This window comes from Pygocentrus nattereri, chromosome 17 (assembly GCF_015220715.1).
Source record: "Pygocentrus nattereri isolate fPygNat1 chromosome 17, fPygNat1.pri, whole genome shotgun sequence".
Classification (NCBI taxonomy): domain Eukaryota; kingdom Metazoa; phylum Chordata; class Actinopteri; order Characiformes; family Serrasalmidae; genus Pygocentrus; species Pygocentrus nattereri.
Genome location: NC_051227.1, coordinates 3,943,626 through 3,965,860, shown reverse-complemented (window position 1 = coordinate 3,965,860; position 22,235 = coordinate 3,943,626). Strand labels below are relative to the sequence as shown.

General features: G+C 39.1%; 11 non-coding genes across 11 annotated transcripts in view; all 11 read right to left on the bottom strand.

Moving 5' to 3' along the window:
• Positions 1-67, bottom strand: part of trnag-ucc — a 72-nt gene extending 5 nt beyond the window's left edge. Inside the window, exon 1 of the tRNA in view lies at positions 1-67. This exon is cut by the window's left edge and continues 5 nt beyond it. This is a non-coding gene — a tRNA (tRNA-Gly).
• A 1,723-nt stretch (positions 68-1,790) lies between these two features.
• Positions 1,791-1,862, bottom strand: trnag-ucc. Its single transcript has one exon. It is a non-coding gene; the product is annotated as a tRNA-Gly (tRNA).
• Positions 1,863-6,254: 4,392 nt separating this feature from the next.
• On the bottom strand, positions 6,255-6,326 carry trnag-ucc. Its single transcript has one exon. It is a non-coding gene; the product is annotated as a tRNA-Gly (tRNA).
• Positions 6,327-7,950: 1,624 nt separating this feature from the next.
• On the bottom strand, positions 7,951-8,022 carry trnag-ucc. The gene has a single exon. It is a non-coding gene; the product is annotated as a tRNA-Gly (tRNA).
• A 728-nt stretch (positions 8,023-8,750) lies between these two features.
• Positions 8,751-8,822, bottom strand: trnag-ucc. The gene has a single exon. It is a non-coding gene; the product is annotated as a tRNA-Gly (tRNA).
• A 1,112-nt stretch (positions 8,823-9,934) lies between these two features.
• Positions 9,935-10,006, bottom strand: trnag-ucc. The gene has a single exon. It is a non-coding gene; the product is annotated as a tRNA-Gly (tRNA).
• A 2,018-nt stretch (positions 10,007-12,024) lies between these two features.
• Positions 12,025-12,096, bottom strand: trnag-ucc. Its single transcript has one exon. It is a non-coding gene; the product is annotated as a tRNA-Gly (tRNA).
• Positions 12,097-12,812: 716 nt separating this feature from the next.
• Positions 12,813-12,884, bottom strand: trnag-ucc. Its single transcript has one exon. It is a non-coding gene; the product is annotated as a tRNA-Gly (tRNA).
• A 2,485-nt stretch (positions 12,885-15,369) lies between these two features.
• Positions 15,370-15,441, bottom strand: trnag-ucc. Its single transcript has one exon. It is a non-coding gene; the product is annotated as a tRNA-Gly (tRNA).
• A 1,112-nt stretch (positions 15,442-16,553) lies between these two features.
• Positions 16,554-16,625, bottom strand: trnag-ucc. The gene has a single exon. It is a non-coding gene; the product is annotated as a tRNA-Gly (tRNA).
• A 3,754-nt stretch (positions 16,626-20,379) lies between these two features.
• trnag-ucc lies at positions 20,380-20,451 on the bottom strand. The gene has a single exon. It is a non-coding gene; the product is annotated as a tRNA-Gly (tRNA).
• Positions 20,452-22,235: the final 1,784 nt, after the last annotated feature.

The window sequence follows — 22,235 nt, the reverse complement described above, 5'->3', positions numbered from 1 at the left end:
TGGCCGGGAATCGAACCCGGGTCAACTGCTTGGAAGGCAGCTATGCTAACCACTATACCACCAACGCTGGAAAGCATCTGGAGCCATGAGGAGGGAAAACTCTGCCTCTAGCGGCTCAATCTGGTACAACACTGATCTCCAATAAGGTAACAACTGATGTTACATTAGATAGATAGATAGATAGATAGATAGATAGATAGATAGATAGATAGATAGATAGATAGATAGATAGATAGATAGATAGATAGATAGATAGATAGATAGAATTGTGGGGGTGCAAAAGTGCTACGTTGGCCGGGAATCAAACCCGGATCAACTGCTTGGAACAGTTGCTTGGTTAACAGCTATGCTAACCACTATACCACCAACACCGGAAAACATGTGGAGCAACGAGGAGGGAAAACTCTGCCTCTTCCGGGTCAATCTGGTACAACACTGATCTCCAATAAGGTAACAATTGATGTTACATTAGATAGATAGATAGATAGATAGATAGATAGATAGATAGATAGATAGATAGATAGATAGATAGATAGATAGATAGACAGATATCAGACGGCTCAATCTGATACAACACTGATCTCCAATAAAGTAACAACTGAAGTTACATTAGATAGATAGACAGATTTCTTCAACAAGGAATTGTGTGTGTGGAAAAGTGCTGCGTTGGCCGGGAATCGAACCCGGGTCAACTGCTTGGAAGGCAGCTATGCTAACCACTATAACACCAACGCTGGAAAGCATCTGGAGCCATGAGGAGGGACAACTCTGCCTCTAGCAGCTCAATCTGGTACAACACTGATCTCCAATAAGGTAACAACTGATGTTAAATTAGATAGATAGATAGATAGATAGATAGATAGATAGATAGATAGATAGATAGATAGATAGATAGATAGATAGATAGATAGATAGATAGATAGATACAGACAGACTGATTTCTTCATCAGGGAATTGTGGGTGTGCAAAAGTGCTGCGTTGGCCGGGAATCGAACCCGGGTCAACTGCTTGGAAGGCAGCTATGTTAAACACTATACCACCAATGCTGGAAAACATCTGGAGCAACAAGGAGGGAAAACTCTGCCTCTAGCGGCTCAATCTGGTACAACATTGATCTCCAATAAGGTAACAACTGATGTTACATTAGATAGATAGATAGATAGATAGATAGATAGATAGATAGATAGATAGATAGATAGATAGATAGATAGATAGATAGATAGATAGATAGATAGATAGACACACAGACAGATCTCAGACGGCTCAATCTGATACAACACTGATCTCCAATAAGGTAACAATTGATGTTACATTAGATAGATAGATAGATAGATAGATAGATAGATAGATAGATAGATAGATAGATAGATAGATAGATAGATAGATAGATAGATAGAATTGTGGGTGTGCAAAAGTGCTACGTTGGCCGGGAATCGAACACTGATGAACTGCTTGGAACAGCTGCTTGGTTAGCAGCTATGCTAACCACTATACCACCAACACCGGAAAACATGTGGAGCAACGAGGAGGGGAAACTCTGCCTCTAGCGGGTCAGTCTGGTACAACACTGATCTCCAATAAGGTAACAATTGATGTTACATTAGATAGATAGATAGATAGATAGATAGATAGATAGATAGATAGATAGATAGATAGATAAATAGATAGATAGACAGATATCAGACGGCTCAATCTGATACAACACTGATCTCCAATAAAGTAACAACTGAAGTTACATTAGATAGATAGACAGATTTCTTCAGCAAGGAATTGTGGGTGTGGAAAAGTGCTGCGTTGGCCGGGAATCGAACCCGGGTCAACTGCTTGGAAGGCAGCTATGCTAACCACTATACCACCAACGCTGGAAAGCACCTGGAGCCATGAGGAGGGACAACTCTGCCTCTAGCGGCTCAATCTGGTACAACACTGATCTCCAATAAGGTAACAACTGATGTTAAATTAGATAGATAGATAGATAGATAGATAGATAGATAGATAGATAGATAGATAGATAGATAGATAGATAGATAGATAGATACAGACAGACTGATTTCTTCATCAGGGAATTGTGGGTGTGCAAAAGTGCTGCGTTGGCCGGGAATCGAACCCGGGTCAACTGCTTGGAAGGCAGCTATGTTAAACACTATACCACCAATGCTGGAAAACATCTGGAGCAACGAGGAGGGAAAACTCTGCCTCTAGCGGCTCAATCTGGTACAACATTGATCTCCAATAAGGTAACAACTGATGTTACATTAGATAGATAGATAGATAGATAGATAGATAGATAGATAGATAGATAGATAGATAGATAGATAGATAGATAGATAGACACACAGACAGATCTCAGACGGCTCAATCTGATACAACACTGATCTCCAATAAGGTAACAATTGATGTTACATTAGATAGATAGATAGATAGATAGATAGATAGATAGATAGATAGATAGATAGATAGAATTGTGGGTGTGCAAAAGTGCTACGTTGGCCGGGAATCGAACACTGATGAACTGCTTGGAACAGCTGCTTGGTTAGCAGCTATGCTAACCACTATACCACCAACACCGGAAAACATGTGGAGCAACGAGGAGGGGAAACTCTGCCTCTAACGGGTCAATCTGGTAAACCACTGATCTCCAATAAGGTAACAATTGATGTTACATTAGATAGATAGATAGATAGATAGATAGATAGATAGATAGATAGATAGATAGATAGATAGATAGATAGATAGATAGATAGATAGACAGATATCAGACGGCTCAATCTGATACAACACTGATCTCCAATAAAGTAACAACTGAAGTTACATTAGATAGATAGACAGATTTCTTCAGCAAGGAATTGTGGGTGTGGAAAAGTGCTGCGTTGGCCGGGAATCAAACCCGGGTCAACTGCTTGGAAGGCAGCTATGCTAACCACTATACCACCAACGCTGGAAAGCATCTGGAGCCATGAGGAGGGACAACTCTCCCTCTAGCGGCTGAATCTGGTACAACACTGATCTCCAATAAGGTAACAACTGATGTTAAATTAGATAGATAGATAGATAGATAGATAGATAGATAGATAGATAGATAGATAGATAGATAGATAGATAGATAGATAGATAGATACAGACAGACTGATTTCTTCATCAGGGAATTGTGGGTGTGCAAAAGTGCTGCGTTGGCCGGGAATCGAACCCGGGTCAACTGCGTGGAAGGCAGCTATGTTAAACACTATACCACCAATGCTGGAAAACATCTGGAGTAACGAGGAGGGAAAACTCTGCCTCTAGCGGCTCAATCTGGTACAACATTGATCTCCAATAAGGTAACAACTGATGTTACATTAGAAAGATAGATAGATAGATAGATAGATAGATAGATAGATAGATAGATAGATAGATAGATAGATAGATAGATAGATAGATAGATAGATAGATAGATAGATAGATAGATAGGCACACAGACAGATCTCAGACGGCTCAATCTGATACAACACTGATCTCCAATAAGGTAACAATTGATGTTACATTAGATAGATAGATAGATAGATAGATAGATAGATAGATAGATAGATAGACAGACAGACAGACAGACAGACAGACAGACAGACAGACAGACAGATAGATAGATAGATAGATAGATAGATAGATAGATAGATAGATAGATAGATAGATAGATAGAGAGAGACAGACTGATTTCTTCATCAGGGAATTGTGGGTGTGCAAAAGTGCTGCGTTGGCCAGGAATCGAACCCGGGTCAACTGCTTGGAAGGCAGCTATGTTAAACACTATACCACCAATGCTGGAAAACATCTGGAGTAACGAGGAGGGAAAACTCTGCCTCTAGCGGCTCAATCTGGTACAACATTGATCTCCAATAAGGTAACAACTGATGTTACATTAGATAGATAGATAGATAGATAGATAGATAGATAGATAGATAGATAGATAGATAGATAGATAGATAGATAGATAGATAGATAGACACACAGACAGATCTCAGACGGCTCAATCTGATACAACACTGATCTCCAATAAGGTAACAATTGATGTTACATTAGATAGATAGATAGATAGATAGATAGATAGATAGATAGATAGATAGATAGATAGATAGATAGATAGATAGATAGATAGATAGATAGATAGATAGATAGATAGAATTGTGGGTGTGCAAAAGTGCTACGTTGGCCGGGAATCGAACACTGATGAACTGCTTGGAACAGCTGCTTGGTTAGCAGCTATGCTAACCACTATACCACCAACACCGGAAAACATGTGGAGCAACGAGGAGGGGAAACTCTGCCTCTAGCGGGTCAATCTGGTACAACACTGATCTCCAAAAGGTAACAATTGATGTTACATTAGATAGATAGATAGATAGATAGATAGATAGATAGATAGATAGATAGATAGATAGATAGATAGATAGATAGATAGATAGATAGATAGATAGACAGATATCAGACGGCTCAATCTGATACAACACTGATCTCCAATAAAGTAACAACTGAAGTTACATTAGATAGATAGACAGATTTCTTCAGCAAGGAATTGTGGGTGTGGAAAAGTGCTGCGTTGGCCGGGAATCGAACCCGGGTCAACTGCTTGGAAGGCAGCTATGTTAAACACTATACCACCAACGCTGGAAAGCATCTGGAGCCATGAGGAGGGACAACTCTGCCTCTAGCGGCTCAATCTGGTACAACACTGATCTCCAATAAGGTAACAACTGATGTTAAATTAGATAGATAGATAGATAGATAGATAGATAGATAGATAGATAGATAGATAGATAGATAGATAGATAGATAGATAGGTAGATACAGACAGACTGATTTCTTCATCAGGGAATTGTGGGTGTGCAAAAGTGCTGCGTTGGCCGGGAATCGAACCCGGGTCAACTGCTTGGAAGGCAGCTATGTTAAACACTATACCACCAATGCTGGAAAACATCTGGAGCAACGAGGAGGGAAAACTCTGCCTCTAGCGGCTCAATCTGGTACAACATTGATCTCCAATAAGGTAACAACTGATGTTACATTAGAAAGATAGATAGATAGATAGATAGATAGATAGATAGATAGATAGATAGATAGATATATAGATAGATAGATAGATAGATAGATAGATAGATAGATAGATAGATAGATAGATAGATAGATAGGCACACAGACAGATCTCAGACGGCTCAATCTGATACAACACTGATCTCCAATAAGGTAACAATTGATGTTACATTAGATAGATAGATAGATAGATAGATAGATAGATAGATAGATAGATAGATAGATAGATAGACAGACAGACAGACAGACAGACAGACAGACAGACAGACAGACAGACAGACAGACAGACAGATAGATAGATAGATAGATAGATAGATAGATAGATAGATAGATAGATAGATAGATAGAGACAGACTGATTTCTTCATCAGGGAATTGTGGGTGTGCAAAAGTGCTGCGTTGCTCAGGAATCGAACCCGGGTCAACTGCTTGGAAGGCAGCTATGTTAAACACTATACCACCAATGCTGGAAAACATCTGGAGTAACGAGGAGGGAAAACTCTGCCTCTAGCGGCTCAATCTGGTACAACATTGATCTCCAATAAGGTAACAACTGATGTTACATTAGATAGATAGATAGATAGATAGATAGATAGATAGATAGATAGATAGATAGATAGATAGATAGATAGACACACAGACAGATCTCAGACGGCTCAATCTGATACAACACTGATCTCCAATAAGGTAACAATTGATGTTACATTAGATAGATAGATAGATAGATAGATAGATAGATAGATAGATAGATAGATAGATAGATAGATAGATAGATAGATAGATAGATAGAATTGTGGGTGTGCAAAAGTGCTACGTTGGCCGGGAATCGAACACTGATGAACTGCTTGGAACAGCTGCTTGGTTAGCAGCTATGCTAACCACTATACCACCAACACCGGAAAACATTTGGAGCAACGAGGAGGGGAAACTCTGCCTCTAGCGGGTCAATCTGGTACAACACTGATCTCCAAAAGGTAACAATTGATGTTACATTAGATAGATAGATAGATAGATAGATAGATAGATAGATAGATAGATAGATAGATAGATAGATAGATAGATAGATAGATAGATAGACAGATATCAGACGGCTCAATCTGATACAACACTGATTTCCAATAAAGTAACAACTGAAGTTACATTAGATAGATAGACAGATTTCTTCAGCAAGGAATTGTGGGTGTGGAAAAGTGCTGCGTTGGCCGGGAATCGAACCCGGGTCAACTGCTTGGAAGGCAGCTATGCTAACCACTATACCACCAACGCTGGAAAGCATCTGGAGCCATGAGGAGGGACAACTCTGCCTCTAGCGGCTCAATCTGGTACAACACTGATCTCCAATAAGGTAACAACTGATGTTAAATTAGATAGATAGATAGATAGATAGATAGATAGATAGATAGATAGATAGATAGATAGATAGATAGATAGATAGATAGGTAGATACAGACAGACTGATTTCTTCATCAGGGAATTGTGGGTGTGCAAAAGTGCTGCGTTGGCCGGGAATCGAACCCGGGTCAACTGCTTGGAAGGCAGCTATGTTAAACACTATACCACCAATGCTGGAAAACATCTGGAGCAACGAGGAGGGAAAACTCTGCCTCAAGCGGCTCAATCTGGTACAACATTGATCTCCAATAAGGTAACAACTGATGTTACATTAGATAGATAGATAGATAGATAGATAGATAGATAGATAGATAGATAGATAGATAGATAGATAGATAGATAGATAGGCACACAGACAGATCTCAGACGGCTCAATCTGATACAACACTGATCTCCAATAAGGTAACAATTGATGTTACATTAGATAGATAGATAGATAGATAGATAGATAGATAGATAGATAGATAGACAGACAGACAGACAGACAGACAGACAGACAGACAGACAGACAGACAGACAGATAGATAGATAGATAGATAGATAGATAGATAGATAGATAGATAGAGACTGATTTCTTCATCAGGGAATTGTGGGTGTGCAAAAGTGCTGCGTTGGCCAGGAATCGAACCCGGGTCAACTGCTTGGAAGGCAGCTATGTTAAACACTATACCACCAATGCTGGAAAACATCTGGAGTAACGAGGAGGGAAAACTCTGCCTCTAGAGGCTCAATCTGGTACAACATTGATCTCCAATAAGGTAACAACTGATGTTACATTAGATAGATAGATAGATAGATAGATAGATAGATAGATAGATAGATAGATAGATAGATAGATAGATAGATAGATAGACACACAGACAGATCTCAGACGGCTCAATCTGATACAACACTGATCTCCAATAAGGTAACAATTAATGTTACATTAGATAGATAGATAGATAGATAGATAGATAGATAGATAGATAGATAGATAGATAGATAGATAGATAGATAGATAGATAGATAGATAGACAGACAGACAGACAGACAGACAGACAGACAGACAGACAGACAGATAGATAGATAGATAGATAGATAGATAGATAGATAGAATTGTGGGTGTGCAAAAGTGCTACGTTGGCGGGGAATCGAACACTGATGAACTGCTTGGAACAGCTGCTTGGTTAGCAGCTATGCTAACCACTATACCACCAACACCGGAAAACATGTGGAGCAACGAGGAGGGGAAACTCTGCCTCTAGCGGGTCAATCTGGTACAACACTGATCTCCAAAAGGTAACAATTGATGTTACATGAGATAGATAGATAGATAGATAGATAGATAGATAGATAGATAGATAGATAGATAGATAGATAGATAGATAGATAGATAGATAGACAGATATCAGACGGCTCAATCTGATACAACACTGATCTCCAATAAAGTAACAACTGAAGTTACATTAGATAGATAGACAGATTTCTTCAGCAAGGAATTGTGGGTGTGGAAAAGTGCTGCGTTGGCCGGGAATCGAACCCGGGTCAACTGCTTGGAAGGCAGCTATGCTAACCACTATACCACCAACGCTGGAAAGCATCTGGAGCCATGAGGAGGGACAACTCTGCCTCTAGCGGCTCAATCTGGTACAACACTGATCTCCAATAAGGTAACAACTGATGTTAAATTAGATAGATAGATAGATAGATAGATAGATAGATAGATAGATAGATAGATAGATAGATAGATAGATAGATAGACACACAGACAGATCTCAGACGGCTCAATCTGATACAACACTGATCTCCAATAAGGTAACAATTGATGTTACATTAGATAGATAGATAGATAGATAGATAGATAGATAGATAGATAGATAGATAGATAGATAGATAGATAGATAGATAGATAGATAGATAGATAGAATTGTGGGTGTGCAAAAGTGCTACGTTGGCCGGGAATCGAACACTGATGAACTGCTTGGAACAGCTGCTTGGTTAGCAGCTATGCTAACCACTATACCACCAACACCGCAAAACATTTGGAGCAACGAGGAGGGGAAACTCTGCCTCTAACGGGTCAATCTGGTACAACACTGATCTCCAATAAGGTAACAATTGATGTTACATTAGATAGATAGATAGATAGATAGATAGATAGATAGATAGATAGATAGATAGATAGATAGATAGATAGATAGACAGATATCAGACGGCTCAATCTGATACAACACTGATCTCCAATAAAGTAACAACTGAAGTTACATTAGATAGATAGACAGATTTCTTCAGCAAGGAATTGTGGGTGTGGAAAAGTGCTGCGTTGGCCGGGAATCGAACCCGGGTCAACTGCTTGGAAGGCAGCTATGCTAACCACTATACCACCAACGCTGGAAAGCATCTGGAGCCATGAGGAGGGACAACTCTGCCTCTAGCGGCTCAATCTGGTACAACACTGATCTCCAATAAGGTAACAACTGATGTTAAATTAGATAGATAGATAGATAGATAGATAGATAGATAGATAGATAGATAGATAGATAGATAGATAGATAGATAGATAGGTAGATACAGACAGACTGATTTCTTCATCAGGGAATTGTGGGTGTGCAAAAGTGCTGCGTTGGCCGGGAATCGAACCCGGGTCAACTGCTTGGAAGGCAGCTATGTTAAACACTATACCACCAATGCTGGAAAACATCTGGAGCAACGAGGAGGGAAAACTCTGCCTCTAGCGGCTCAATCTGGTACAACATTGATCTCCAATAAGGTAACAACTGATGTTACATTAGATAGATAGATAGATAGATAGATAGATAGATAGATAGATAGATAGATAGATAGATAGATAGATAGATAGATAGGCACACAGACAGATCTCAGACGGCTCAATCTGATACAACACTGATCTCCAATAAGGTAACAATTGATGTTACATTAGATAGATAGATAGATAGATAGATAGATAGATAGATAGATAGATAGATAGATAGATAGATAGACAGACAGACAGACAGACAGACAGACAGACAGACAGACAGACAGATAGATAGATAGATAGATAGATAGATAGATAGATAGATAGATAGATAGATAGATAGATAGAATTGTGGGTGTGCAAAAGTGCTACGTTGGCCGGGAATCGAACACTGATGAACTGCTTGGAACAGCTGCTTGGTTAGCAGCTATGCTAACCACTATACCACCAACACCGGAAAACATGTGGAGCAACGAGGAGGGGAAACTCTGCCTCTAACGGGTCAATCTGGTACAACACTGATCTCCAATAAGGTAACAATTGATGTTACATTAGATAGATAGATAGATAGATAGATAGATAGATAGATAGATAGATAGATAGATAGATAGATAGATAGATAGATAGACAGATATCAGACGGCTCAATCTGATACAACACTGATCTCCAATAAAGTAACAACTGAAGTTACATTAGATAGATAGACAGATTTCTTCAGCAAGGAATTGTGGGTGTGGAAAAGTGCTGCGTTGGCCGGGAATCGAACCCGGGTCAACTGCTTGGAAGGCAGCTATGCTAACCACTATACCACCAACGCTGGAAAGCATCTGGAGCCATGAGGAGGGACAACTCTGCCTCTAGCGGCTCAATCTGGTACAACACTGATCTCCAATAAGGTAACAACTGATGTTAAATTAGATAGATAGATAGATAGATAGATAGATAGATAGATAGATAGATAGATAGATAGATAGATAGATAGATAGATAGATAGATAGATAGACAGACAGACAGATCTCAGACGGCTCAATCTGATTCAACACTGATCTCCAATAAGGTAACAATTGATGTTACATTAGATAGATAGATAGATAGATAGATAGATAGATAGATAGATAGACAGACAGACAGACAGACAGACAGACAGACAGACAGACAGACAGATAGATAGATAGATAGATAGATAGATAGATAGATAGATAGATAGATAGATAGATAGATAGAGACAGACTGATTTCTTCATCAGGGAATTGTGGGTGTGCAAAAGTGCTGCGTTGGCCAGGAATCGAACCCGGGTCAACTGCTTGGAAGGCAGCTATGTTAAACACTATACCACCAATGCTGGAAAACATCTGGAGTAACGAGGAGGGAAAACTCTGCCTCTAGCGGCTCAATCTGGTACAACATTGATCTCCAATAAGGTAACAACTGATGTTACATTAGATAGATAGATAGATAGATAGATAGATAGATAGATAGATAGATAGATAGATAGATAGATAGATAGATAGATAGATAGATAGATAGATAGATAGATAGATAGATAGATAGACACACAGACAGATCTCAGACGGCTCAATCTGATACAACACTGATCTCCAATAAGGTAACAATTGATGTTACATTAGATAGATAGATAGATAGATAGATAGATAGATAGATAGATAGATAGATAGATAGATAGATAGATAGATAGATAGATAGATAGATAGGCACACAGACAGATCTCAGACGGCTCAATCTGATACAACACTGATCTCCAATAAGGTAACAATTGATGTTACATTAGATAGATAGATAGATAGATAGATAGATAGATAGATAGATAGATAGATAGACAGACAGACAGACAGACAGACAGACAGACAGACAGACAGACAGACAGATAGATAGATAGATAGATAGATAGATAGATAGATAGATAGATAGATAGATAGAGACTGATTTCTTCATCAGGGAATTGTGGGTGTGCAAAAGTGCTGCGTTGGCCAGGAATCGAACCCGGGTCAACTGCTTGGAAGGCAGCTATGTTAAACACTATACCACCAATGCTGGAAAACATCTGGAGTAACGAGGAGGGAAAACTCTGCCTCTAGAGGCTCAATCTGGTACAACATTGATCTCCAATAAGGTAACAACTGATGTTACATTAGATAGATAGATAGATAGATAGATAGATAGATAGATAGATAGATAGATAGATAGATAGATAGATAGACACACAGACAGATCTCAGACGGCTCAATCTGATACAACACTGATCTCCAATAAGGTAACAATTAATGTTACATTAGATAGATAGATAGATAGATAGATAGATAGATAGATAGATAGATAGATAGATAGATAGATAGACAGACAGACAGACAGACAGACAGACAGACAGACAGATAGATAGATAGATAGATAGATAGATAGATAGAATTGTGGGTGTGCAAAAGTGCTACGTTGGCCGGGAATCGAACACTGATGAACTGCTTGGAACAGCTGCTTGGTTAGCAGCTATGCTAACCACTATACCACCAACACCGGAAAACATGTGGAGCAACGAGGAGGGGAAACTCTGCCTCTAGCGGGTCAATCTGGTACAACACTGATCTCCAAAAGGTAACAATTGATGTTACATGAGATAGATAGATAGATAGATAGATAGATAGATAGATAGATAGATAGATAGATAGATAGATAGATAGATAGATAGATAGATAGATAGATAGACAGATATCAGACGGCTCAATCTGATACAACACTGATCTCCAATAAAGTAACAACTGAAGTTACATTAGATAGATAGACAGATTTCTTCAGCAAGGAATTGTGGGTGTGGAAAAGTGCTGCGTTGGCCGGGAATCGAACCCGGGTCAACTGCTTGGAAGGCAGCTATGCTAACCACTATACCACCAACGCTGGAAAGCATCTGGAGCCATGAGGAGGGACAACTCTGCCTCTAGCGGCTCAATCTGGTACAACACTGATCTCCAATAAGGTAACAACTGATGTTAAATTAGATAGATAGATAGATAGATAGATAGATAGATAGATAGATAGATAGATAGATAGATAGATAGATAGATAGATAGATAGATAGACACACAGACAGATCTCAGACGGCTCAATCTGATACAACACTGATCTCCAATAAGGTAACAATTGATGTTACATTAGATAGATAGATAGATAGATAGATAGATAGATAGATAGATAGATAGATAGATAGATAGATAGAATTGTGGGTGTGCAAAAGTGCTACGTTGGCCGGGAATCGAACACTGATGAACTGCTTGGAACAGCTGCTTGGTTAGCAGCTATGCTAACCACTATACCACCAACACCGCAAAACATTTGGAGCAACGAGGAGGGGAAACTCTGCCTCTAACGGGTCAATCTGGTACAACACTGATCTCCAATAAGGTAACAATTGATGTTACATTAGATAGATAGATAGATAGATAGATAGATAGATAGATAGATAGATAGATAGATAGATAGATAGATAGATAGATAGACAGATATCAGACGGCTCAATCTGATACAACACTGATCTCCAATAAAGTAACAACTGAAGTTACATTAGATAGATAGACAGATTTCTTCAACAAGGAATTGTGGGTGTGGAAAAGTGCTGCGTTGGCCGGGAATCGAACCCGGGTCAACTGCTTGGAAGGCAGCTATGCTAACCACTATACCACCAACGCTGGAAAGCATCTGGAGCCATGAGGAGGGACAACTCTGCCTCTAGCGGCTCAATCTGGTACAACACTGATCTCCAATAAGGTAACAACTGATGTTAAATTAGATAGATAGATAGATAGATAGATAGATAGATAGATAGATAGATAGATAGATAGATAGATAGATAGATAGATAGATAGGTAGATACAGACAGACTGATTTCTTCATCAGGGAATTGTGGGTGTGCAAAAGTGCTGCGTTGGCCGGGAATCGAACCCGGGTCAACTGCTTGGAAGGCAGCTATGTTAAACACTATACCACCAATGCTGGAAAACATCTGGAGCAACGAGGAGGGAAAACTCTGCCTCTAGCGGCTCAATCTGGTACAACATTGATCTCCAATAAGGTAACAACTGATGTTACATTAGATAGATAGATAGATAGATAGATAGATAGATAGATAGATAGATAGATAGATAGATAGATAGATAGATAGGCACACAGACAGATCTCAGACGGCTCAATCTGATACAACACTGATCTCCAATAAGGTAACAATTGATGTTACATTAGATAGATAGATAGATAGATAGATAGATAGATAGATAGATAGATAGATAGATAGATAGATAGACAGACAGACAGACAGACAGACAGACAGACAGACAGACAGACAGACAGACAGACAGATAGATAGATAGATAGATAGATAGATAGATAGATAGATAGATAGATAGATAGATAGATAGAATTGTGGGTGTGCAAAAGTGCTACGTTGGCCGGGAATCGAACACTGATGAACTGCTTGGAACAGCTGCTTGGTTAGCAGCTATGCTAACCACTATACCACCAACACCGGAAAACATGTGGAGCAACGAGGAGGGGAAACTCTGCCTCTAACGGGTCAATCTGGTACAACACTGATCTCCAATAAGGTAACAATTGATGTTACATTAGATAGATAGATAGATAGATAGATAGATAGATAGATAGATAGATAGATAGATAGATAGATAGACAGATATCAGACGGCTCAATCTGATACAACACTGATCTCCAATAAAGTAACAACTGAAGTTACATTAGATAGATAGACAGATTTCTTCAGCAAGGAATTGTGGGTGTGGAAAAGTGCTGCGTTGGCCGAGAATCGAACCCGGGTCAACTGCTTGGAAGGCAGCTATGCTAACCACTATACCACCAACGCTGGAAAGCATCTGGAGCCATGAGGAGGGACAACTCTGCCTCTAGCGGCTCAATCTGGTACAACACTGATCTCCAATAAGGTAACAACTGATGTTAAATTAGATAGATAGATAGATAGATAGATAGATAGATAGATAGATAGATAGATAGATAGATAGATAGATAGATAGATAGATAGATAGATAGATAGATAGATAGACAGACAGACAGATCTCAGACGGCTCAATCTGATTCAACACTGATCTCCAATAAGGTAACAATTGATGTTACATTAGATAGATAGATAGATAGATAGATAGATAGATAGATAGATAGATAGACAGACAGACAGACAGACAGACAGACAGACAGACAGACAGACAGACAGACAGATAGATAGATAGATAGATAGATAGATAGATAGATAGATAGATAGATAGATAGATAGATAGATAGATAGAGACAGACTGATTTCTTCATCAGGGAATTGTGGGTGTGCAAAAGTGCTGCGTTGGCCAGGAATCGAACCCGGGTCAACTGCTTGGAAGGCAGCTATGTTAAACACTATACCACCAATGCTGGAAAACATCTGGAGTAACGAGGAGGGAAAACTCTGCCTCTAGCGGCTCAATCTGGTACAACATTGATCTCCAATAAGGTAACAACTGATGTTACATTAGATAGATAGATAGATAGATAGATAGATAGATAGATAGATAGATAGATAGATAGATAGATAGATAGATAGATAGATAGATAGATAGATAGATAGACACACAGACAGATCTCAGACGGCTCAATCTGATACAACACTGATCTCCAATAAGGTAACAATTGATGTTACATTAGATAGATAGATAGATAGATAGATAGATAGATAGATAGATAGATAGATAGATAGATAGATAGATAGATAGATAGATAGAATTGTGGGTGTGCAAAAGTGCTACGTTGGCCGGGAATCGAACACTGATGAACTGCTTGGAACAGCTGCTTGGTTAGCAGCTATGCTAACCACTATACCACCAACACCGCAAAACATTTGGAGCAACGAGGAGGGGAAACTCTGCCTCTAACGGGTCAATCTGGTACAACACTGATCTCCAATAAGGTAACAATTGATGTTACATTAGATAGATAGATAGATAGATAGATAGATAGATAGATAGATAGATAGATAGATAGATAGATAGATAGATAGATAGACAGATATCAGACGGCTCAATCTGATACAACACTGATCTCCAATAAAGTAACAACTGAAGTTACATTAGATAGATAGACAGATTTCTTCAGCAAGGAATTGTGGGTGTGGAAAAGTGCTGCGTTGGCCGGGAATCGAACCCGGGTCAACTGCTTGGAAGGCAGCTATGCTAACCACTATACCACCAACGCTGGAAAGCATCTGGAGCCATGAGGAGGGACAACTCTGCCTCTAGCGGCTCAATCTGGTACAACACTGATCTCCAATAAGGTAACAACTGATGTTAAATTAGATAGATAGATAGATAGATAGATAGATAGATAGATAGATAGATAGATAGATAGATAGATAGATAGATAGATAGATAGGTAGATACAGACAGACTGATTTCTTCATCAGGGAATTGTGGGTGTGCAAAAGTGCTGCGTTGGCCGGGAATCGAACCCGGGTCAACTGCTTGGAAGGCAGCTATGTTAAACACTATACCACCAATGCTGGAAAACATCTGGAGCAACGAGGAGGGAAAACTCTGCCTCTAGCGGCTCAATCTGGTACAACATTGATCTCCAATAAGGTAACAACTGATGTTACATTAGATAGATAGATAGATAGATAGATAGATAGATAGATAGATAGATAGATAGATAGATAGATAGATAGATAGATAGGCACACAGACAGATCTCAGACGGCTCAATCTGATACAACACTGATCTCCAATAAGGTAACAATTGATGTTACATTAGATAGATAGATAGATAGATAGATAGATAGATAGATAGATAGATAGATAGATAGATAGATAGATAGACAGACAGACAGACAGACAGACAGACAGACAGACAGACAGATAGATAGATAGATAGATAGATAGATAGATAGATAGATAGATAGATAGAATTGTGGGTGTGCAAAAGTGCTACGTTGGCCGGGAATCGAACACTGATGAACTGCTTGGAACAGCTGCTTGGTTAGCAGCTATGCTAACCACTATACCACCAACACCGGAAAACATGTGGAGCAACGAGGAGGGGAAACTCTGCCTCTAACGGGTCAATCTGGTACAACACTGATCTCCAATAAGGTAACAATTGATGTTACATTAGATAGATAGATAGATAGATAGATAGATAGATAGATAGATAGATAGATAGATAGATAGATAGATAGATAGATAGATAGATAGACAGATATCAGACGGCTCAATCTGATACAACACTGATCTCCAATAAAGTAACAACTGAAGTTACATTAGATAGATAGACAGATTTCTTCAGCAAGGAATTGTGGGTGTGGAAAAGTGCTGCGTTGGCCGGGAATCGAACCCGGGTCAACTGCTTGGAAGGCAGCTATGCTAACCACTATACCACCAACGCTGGAAAGCATCTGGAGCCATGAGGAGGGACAACTCTGCCTCTAGCGGCTCAATCTGGTACAACACTGATCTCCAATAAGGTAACAACTGATGTTAAATTAGATAGATAGATAGATAGATAGATAGATAGATAGATAGATAGATAGATAGATAGATAGATAGATAGATAGATAGATAGATAGATAGATAGATAGATAGATAGGTAGATACAGACAGACTGATTTCTTCATCAGGGAATTGTGGGTGTGCAAAAGTGCTGCGTTGGCCGGGAATCGAACCCGGGTCAACTGCTTGGAAGGCAGCTATGTTAAACACTATACCACCAATGCTGGAAAACATCTGGAGCAACGAGGAGGGAAAACTCTGCCTCTAGCGGCTCAATCTGGTACAACATTGATCTCCAATAAGGTAACAACTGATGTTACATTAGATAGATAGATAGATAGATAGATAGATAGATAGATAGATAGATAGATAGATAGATAGATAGATAGATAGATAGATAGATAGATAGGCACACAGACAGATCTCAGACGGCTCAATCTGATACAACACTGATCTCCAATAAGGTAACAATTGATGTTACATTAGATAGATAGATAGATAGATAGATAGATAGATAGATAGATAGACAGACAGACAGACAGACAGACAGACAGACAGACAGACAGACAGACAGACAGATAGATAGATAGATAGATAGATAGATAGATAGATAGATAGATAGATAGATAGATAGATAGAGACTGATTTCTTCATCAGGGAATTGTGGGTGTGCAAAAGTGCTGCGTTGGCCAGGAATCGAACCCGGGTCAACTGCTTGGAAGGCAGCTATGTTAAACACTATACCACCAATGCTGGAAAACATCTGGAGTAACGAGGAGGGAAAACTCTGCCTCTAGAGGCTCAATCTGGTACAACATTGATCTCCAATAAGGTAACAACTGATGTTACATTAGATAGATAGATAGATAGATAGATAGATAGATAGATAGATAGATAGATAGATAGATAGATAGATAGATAGATAGAATTGTGGGTGTGCAAAAGTGCTACGTTGGCCGGGAATCGAACACTGATGAACTGCTTGGAACAGCTGCTTGGTTAGCAGCTATGCTAACCACTATACCACCAACACCGGAAAACATGTGGAGCAACGAGGAGGGGAAACTCTGCCTCTAGCGGGTCAATCTGGTACAACACTGATCTCCAAAAGGTAACAATTGATGTTACATGAGATAGATAGATAGATAGATAGATAGATAGATAGATAGATAGATAGATAGATAGATAGATAGATAGATAGATAGATAGATAGATAGACAGATATCAGACGGCTCAATCTGATACAACACTGATCTCCAATAAAGTAACAACTGAAGTTACATTAGATAGATAGACAGATTTCTTCAGCAAGGAATTGTGGGTGTGGAAAAGTGCTGCGTTGGCCGGGAATCAAACCCGGGTCAACTGCTTGGAAGGCAGCTATGCTAACCACTATACCACCAACGCTGGAAAGCATCTGGAGCCATGAGGAGGGACAACTCTCCCTCTAGCGGCTGAATCTGGTACAACACTGATCTCCAATAAGGTAACAACTGATGTTAAATTAGATAGATAGATAGATAGATAGATAGATAGATAGATAGATAGATAGATAGATAGATAGATAGATAGATAGATAGATAGATAGATAGATACAGACAGACTGATTTCTTCATCAGGGAATTGTGGGTGTGCAAAAGTGCTGCGTTGGCCGGGAATCGAACCCGGGTCAACTGCTTGGAAGGCAGCTATGTTAAACACTATACCACCAATGCTGGAAAACATCTGGAGCAACGAGGAGGGAAAACTCTGCCTCTAGCGGCTCAATCTGGTACAACATTGATCTCCAATAAGGTAACAACTGATGTTACATTAGATAGATAGATAGATAGATAGATAGATAGATAGATAGATAGATAGATAGATAGATAGATAGATAGATAGATAGATAGATAGATAGATAGATAGGCACACAGACAGATCTCAGACGGCTCAATCTGATACAACACTGATCTCCAATAAGGTAACAATTGATGTTACATTAGATAGATAGATAGATAGATAGATAGATAGATAGATAGATAGATAGATAGATAGATAGATAGATAGACAGACAGACAGACAGACAGACAGACAGACAGACAGATAGATAGATAGATAGATAGATAGATAGATAGATAGATAGAATTGTGGGTGTGCAAAAGTGCTACGTTGGCCGGGAATCGAACACTGATGAACTGCTTGGAACAGCTGCTTGGTTAGCAGCTATGCTAACCACTATACCACCAACACCGGAAAACATGTGGAGCAACGAGGAGGGGAAACTCTGCCTCTAACGGGTCAATCTGGTACAACACTGATCTCCAATAAGGTAACAATTGATGTTACATTAGATAGATAGATAGATAGATAGATAGATAGATAGATAGATAGATAGATAGATAGATAGATAGATAGATAGATAGATAGATAGATAGACTGGTACAACATTGATCTCCAATAAGGTAACAACTGATGTTACATTAGATAGATAGATAGATAGATAGATAGATAGATAGATAGATAGATAGATAGATAGATAGATAGATAGATAGATAGATAGATAGATAGATAGATAGATAGGCACACAGACAGATCTCAGACGGCTCAATCTGATACAACACTGATCTCCAATAAGGTAACAATTGATGTTACATTAGATAGATAGATAGATAGATAGATAGATAGATAGATAGATAGATAGATAGATAGATAGATAGATAGATAGACAGACAGACAGACAGACAGACAGACAGACAGACAGACAGATAGATAGATAGATAGATAGATAGATAGATAGATAGATAGATAGATAGATAGATAGATAGATAGAGACAGACTGATTTCTTCATCAGGGAATTGTGGGTGTGCAAAAGTGCTGCGTTGGCCAGGAATCGAACCCGGGTCAACTGCTTGGAAGGCAGCTATGTTAAACACTATACCACCAATGCTGGAAAACATCTGGAGTAACGAGGAGGGAAAACTCTGCCTCTAGCGGCTCAATCTGGTACAACATTGATCTCCAATAAGGTAACAACTGATGTTACATTAGATAGATAGATAGATAGATAGATAGATAGATAGATAGATAGATAGATAGATAGATAGATAGATAGATAGATAGATAGATAGATAGATAGACACACAGACAGATCTCAGACGGCTCAATCTGATACAACACTGATCTCCAATAAGGTAACAATTGATGTTACATTAGATAGATAGATAGATAGATAGATAGATAGATAGATAGATAGATAGATAGATAGATAGATAGATAGATAGATAGATAGAATTGTGGGTGTGCAAAAGTGCTACGTTGGCCGGGAATCGAACACTGATGAACTGCTTGGAACAGCTGTTTGGTTAGCAGCTATGCTAACCACTATACCACCAACACCGGAAAACATGTGGAGCAACGAGGAGGGGAAACTCTGCCTCTAACGGGTCAATCTGGTACAACACTGATCTCCAATAAGGTAACAATTGATGTTACATTAGATAGATAGATAGATAGATAGATAGATAGATAGATAGATAGATAGATAGATAGACAGATATCAGACGGCTCAATCTGATACAACACTGATCTCCAATAAAGTAACAACTGAAGTTACATTAGATAGATAGACAGATTTCTTCAGCAAGGAATTGTGGGTGTGGAAAAGTGCTGCGTTGGCCGGGAATCGAACCCGGGTCAACTGCTTGGAAGGCAGCTATGCTAACCACTATACCACCAACGCTGGAAAGCATCTGGAGCCATGAGGAGGGACAACTCTGCCTCTAGCGGCTCAATCTGGTACAACACTGATCTCCAATAAGGTAACAACTGATGTTAAATTAGATAGATAGATAGATAGATAGATAGATAGATAGATAGATAGATAGATAGATAGATAGATAGATAGATAGATAGATAGATAGATAGATAGGTAGATACAGACAGACTGATTTCTTCATCAGGGAATTGTGGGTGTGCAAAAGTGCTGCGTTGGCCGGGAATCGAACCCAGGTCAACTGCTTGGAAGGCAGCTATGTTAAACACTATACCACCAATGCTGGAAAACATCTGGAGCAACGAGGAGGGAAAACTCTGCCTCTAGCGGCTCAATCTGGTACAACATTGATCTCCAATAAGGTAACAACTGATGTTACATTAGATAGATAGATAGATAGATAGATAGATAGATAGATAGATAGATAGATAGATAGATAGATAGGCACACAGACAGATCTCAGACGGCTCAATCTGATACAACACTGATCTCCAATAAGGTAACAATTGATGTTACATTAGATAGATAGATAGATAGATAGATAGATAGATAGATAGATAGATAGATAGATAGATAGATAGATAGATAGATAGATAGATAGAAGTGTGGGTGTGCAAAAGTGCTACGTTGGCCGGGAATCGAACACTGATGAACTGCTTGGAACAGCTGTTTGGTTAGCAGCTATGCTAACCACTATACCACCAACACCGGAAAACATGTGGAGCAACGAGGAGGGGAAACTCTGCCTCTAACGGGTCAATCTGGTACAACACTGATCTCCAATAAGGTAACAATTGATGTTACATTAGATAGATAGATAGATAGATAGATAGATAGATAGATAGATAGATAGATAGATAGATAGATAGATAGATAGATAGACAGACAGACAGACAGACAGACAGACAGACAGACAGACAGATAGATAGATAGATAGATAGATAGATAGATAGATAGATAGATAGATAGATAGATAGATAGATAGGCACACAGACAGATCTCAGACGGCTCAATCTGATACAACACTGATCTCCAATAAGGTAACAATTGATGTTACATTAGATAGATAGATAGATAGATAGATAGATAGATAGACAGACAGACAGACAGACAGACAGACAGACAGACAGACAGACAGATAGACAGATAGATAGATAGATAGATAGATAGATAGATAGATAGATAGATAGATAGATAGATAGATAGATAGATACAGACAGACTGATTTCTTCATCAGGGAATTGTGGGTGTGCAAAAGTGCTGCGTTGGCCGGGAATCGAACCCGGGTCAACTGCTTGGAAGGCAGCTATGTTAAACACTATACCACCAATGCTGGAAAACATCTGGAGCAACGAGGAGGGAAAACTCTGCCTCTAGCGGCTCAATCTGGTACAACATTGATCTCCAATAAGGTAACAACTGATGTTACATTAGATAGATAGATAGATAGATAGATAGATAGATAGATAGATAGATAGATAGATAGATAGATAGATAGATAGATAGATAGATAGATAGATAGGCACACAGACAGATCTCAGACGGCTCAATCTGATACAACACTGATCTCCAATAAGGTAACAATTGATGTTACATTAGATAGATAGATAGATAGATAGATAGATAGATAGATAGATAGATAGATAGATAGACAGACAGACAGACAGACAGACAGACAGACAGACAGACAGACAGACAGATAGATAGATAGATAGATAGATAGATAGATAGATAGATAGATAGATAGATAG